Raw genomic sequence first — 4,708 nt, 5'->3', positions numbered from 1 at the left:
TGAGAGGCTGAGTGGCTGCTTGATGGTAATGGATGCCATATAGTTTATTTATGGATCTGTTTTTCTATGTGAGTCAAACTATTGCAATCCAACAGACTTTTGGTATTTTTCTTTCCATCTGCTCCTGTCTATGTGACGAAAGGCCGTGTTTCAAGGGATGCATGTCGCCCACTGCCTTTCATGACAGACTTGCAATTCATGATGGCCGTCACGTTCCTGTTGAGGATGACTCTCAGCCACTTACACATAAAGTTTATCTCAGAGGTCATTAGCTATGGCAACCATTGTGAATAGCCTTCTCCAAATGTCAGTGTCATTTGTAGATGTACATCTAACGATGACGTTTCATCCAAATCTGTTCAATGGTTCATGAGATTATTTGCTAACAGTTTTAACTTTAACAGTTTAATGAAGAAAATATGTTGTGCAATGGGTCGCGTATGCGTGAGGACGACTCTCAGCTACTACTGCATTAAGTTATAGCTCAATATATGTCAATTTGCAGACATTTTTAAAGATCAAAGAGACTGGTTTGACCTAAATGGCGTGGCTCAGGCTAAACTTTGTGCTCCCTCTTTTTCTCCACATCTGTCCATCTCCCTCCTCCCTTCCCTTCCCTTTCTGCCTGGAGTCAGACCCACACCAAACAAATTTATAGCAAGTGGAGGGTTGCCAGCAGAGGTCAAATGCATGAACGGCTTCCCGTCTGCCTCCCCTATCATTCTTTATGGCTGATGTAGTGGCGGAGCCTTCATTACCCTGAATTATACGCTGCAATTATTACCTCTCCCCTCGGTCTCTGCAGGACGACCGCGGCCTTATCATCTTATCATCTCACCCAAGAGGAACATAATGCAGGCAACTATAGATATATAGCACAACATCTGCCTTCAACATGACTCCTCTGCGGATCTTTGAACTTTCCGTGCTTCCACCTTCGGCTCGTGATGTATGGGGAGCACGGCTGGCATCATGGGTTTATTTACAGACAGCTATATTGGGTTGCAGAGGCACATTTCTGATGCGGGTGTGGGATTCCTTGCTGTGTATAATCTGTGGGTTTAACAGATCCCCACACGACTGCAAAATAAGACCTTCTCTCTGGCGCTAAAGTGTAAAACCACCCAGTGTTGTTCGGAGAGTCCTGGAAGTTGTCATGAGCTCCACCTCAACGAGGATTTTACTGTCTCAAGTTTGAAATACCAGCTGTAAAAAGATCTGACTGCTAAATTGTAGACTTGGACATCCACAACTGATGACCCTTTTGGAGTCAGTCCTATTCAAGATGAACGCAGCTAATCAGCCAACACAAAAAATGGCTTTAACTGAGTCGATTTTACAGATATGGAGTTAGAATTTGGTTTGGTAGTAGCTGATAGTCACTCCAAACATATATTTCAAAGGCTATGTTCACATGAAATCTGTTATTTAAACTTGAAGTCTACCCTGCTTGTCTGTGAGCAAAATGTATCATAAACCACTGGACAGATTTTCATGAAACCTTTCAGATTGTAACCATTGGGTGATTCATTCCTGCAGTCAACTCAATTCTAGACTACCTCCACAGCCAACTGACCTTAGGAAACGCAAAAAACTTTATCATGTTTCAGTGAGTTTGACAGACATTAAGCTACAATTTAGTATTTTAGTACTAAATTAGTCCAGGAGCATCATACATCAACTAATACACTGAGCACTACCCATGTGCAATACTTTTGCTTAAAACTTTAACAATAGCTACTGTCAACACTGTTTTTCTGTTGGCAAAACATCTCCCATAAACACTGGACAGATTTAAGTGGCGCTCTCAAAATGGAACTATTGTACGTACGTCTATGACTTGTTAAATTTAGGAGTTAACCAAAGTCAAGATGGCTGCTGCCACAGCTCATCAACATTATCCATCATCTTCAATGGTACTCCGAGCTGAAGCACATTTTGCAAGATTTGACATCACATGACTATGCGTAACATCATTGACAAGTTTTGACCAAAACAGCTATTGCTTCATTGTTTCTAATCCTAAAATGATCTTAATTTACCATTTTTGCACAATAGGTGGTGAACGATTTGCAATCCATCAAGGAACAAAAAGCTTTTAATTTGTTTATAACTCACAAAATATAAAGTTTTAAGCTGTTGTAAAATCACGTACACGTGTTCTTGTTGCTCCTTTCCTCCCATGTATTGCAACAACTGAGGTGCCCGTGCATGGCCTGCTAATCTGGGAAATCAGCAGGGTGTTGGGATAACAGCAAGCTTTGGCAGTCCTGATATTTTATACTTTTCACAAGTCATTCTTTGAGTGGGCGCACTGAGAGATTCAGTGTTGTATCATGGCGCAGATATCTGTGCCGGTACAGGAGGGGGTAGCAGACAATGACTACGTGACACAGACTGTGTAGACTTGAACATCAAGGCTCCAAACCAGAGGAATAAATCTCAGGCAATCTGCTCCACTGATATGCTCCGGTAGTATTAGACAGACAGAATCAAAACTTAAATTGTAGTTAAACCTCTGGTGTTTTCAGGTAGAGCCTCGGGTGTACACATAAACCCTTTTCACTTGAAATGTGCCACCATGCTGGATTAACAAGTGCTTCAAGAGATCTTAAATGAGCACATATAAATGCAAGTAAAAACAATCAAGTTCAAACAAAAAATGTTCTTTTCAATAATTAAATTAATCAAATTTACTGCAGCATCTAAAGTCCTAATCTTACAATTCAGAACATTTTAACTGTGTCACATGTTAGAGCTCTTTAAAAGACTACATTAATTATTTGAAACAAAAAGGTAATGAAAAGTGGATCAGCTCCATATCACGAGGTTCAAGGTGAAATGTTTGATTTATTAGTGGAGAATTGTGTCAAAATAAGAATCAGAACGAACAGTTTCCACCCTAAACAGCCAGCAATTCTCCTCCTTGCAGTTTGTTACTACAGAAGCTCAAAAGGGACAAACTAAACTCGGGCACCTGCGATTTATGTCGCTATGTTTGTTCTTTCAACATACTGGACCCTTAACTCAAACAGTTTAATGAATTATCTGTCCCATATTCACAAAAAATGTCATGAAATCCCAAGTAGTTTTCAAATCTTCGTAAACATATTTTTGTTAATGATGTATTTTTTGTGCCTTTGCTTTTCTATGCATTTGGATTGATGAAAAAGGAAAATCAAAAAGGATGTAAATTGTCCCCAAACTGCACATTTTTCTCTACGCTGAATCATTTCTTAGAGTAAAAATCTTTATTTTAGAAAATATCACCAATTTTTCAAAGATTTATGGCTTAAGTGGCTGATGAAAACGTTAAAGTTATGGGTTTAGGCACACTTTCATCTAATAAGATACATTTGGTCTGTTTCTGATTGATCTATTATTATTCTTTAAGGAAAATAGGACAGGGTAAACCTATATCTTCATTTTATTTTGACCCCAAAATCTACAGAATTAAAAATTAACTTCAAAAAGCTGGATGTCGGGGAGAGAGTCGGTCAAATTTTATTCAAAGAAAATGTTACACAAACTGAAAGCAGGTATTAGCTGCAAAGGTTACAGGTGCCCATTAGTGACCTTTTTATAACTGGTATGAATGTGGCTTTTAAGGACTCTGATTATTTATAATGCTTCATTTTTTTATTATTGTCTCTGTGGTTTGGATTTTGTGAAATAACCACTGATTGGAACACTAAAAAAAAAATTGTGTCTCAATAGCTTCATTTACTGGATAAGAAATAAAAAAACTAGTTAATAATAAGTAACTGGAATTAGTCCCTAGTGTCATGTAAACACTTTATATACAGAAGAAGAAAAAAAAACCATGATAATACAAAGTTTTTATCATGGAAGCAAGGGAGAATGGATGGATGGATGGATGGATGGATGGATGAAGTTTCCTTATATATGAAGTTCATTCATTTAAGTGTTTCTGCTTATGATTTACATTTTATTCTCAATACAAAAAATATATATAATATAATAAAATAACAATATATAATAAATAATAAAATAATACATAATAATATAAAAAAAATTAAGTGTTTTTTCTCAAAGCAAGCAAATTAGAGAACTGCTAAATATTCCAGCTCTGATGCCAGAACTGAGATAAAACTAACAAACTTTGTTAGCGTTTGTAAATTATAAACTCTACATATAGCTATGGGAATGTGTAAAACTGGAAAAAGCTGTTCTACCCCAAACAGAAACTTGTTTTCTCCCATTAAGGTCAAGATTTTCTTTATTGTCATTCACATCTCATGTGGTACATGTGGTGGAACAAAATTCTGTACAAAAGTGCAAATTGTAAAAGAAAAACAGTAATAAGATCTAAGATATGAACTAAGAAATACGCTAAACTAAGAATACAATCAACACTAATAGTGCAAAAACAATACGCCGAACAGCAGCAGCATGAACATGAGTCTGTGTGAGCATTAACAAGTCATTATCACAAAAAACGATTAGGATTATAACAGGGTTCTGAGCGGCTCTGGAAATCAAGAAAACCTGTAAAATGATTTTCAAATTTTCAAGACAGGGTTATGTCAGAGTTTAAACACTGATTTGAGAATTAAATATATGATTTTGTTGTGTACATCTATTAATGCTAGCATTCTAGTATCATCTATGTATACATACAGTACATATACGTATGTCTGTCTATCTATCTATCTATCTATCTATCTATCTATCTATCTATCTATCT

Source organism: Nematolebias whitei, chromosome 8, assembly GCF_014905685.2.
Source record: "Nematolebias whitei isolate Nwh7 chromosome 8, NemWhi1, whole genome shotgun sequence".
Classification (NCBI taxonomy): Eukaryota; Metazoa; Chordata; class Actinopteri; order Cyprinodontiformes; family Rivulidae; genus Nematolebias; species Nematolebias whitei.
This window is presented reverse-complemented; position numbering follows the sequence as displayed.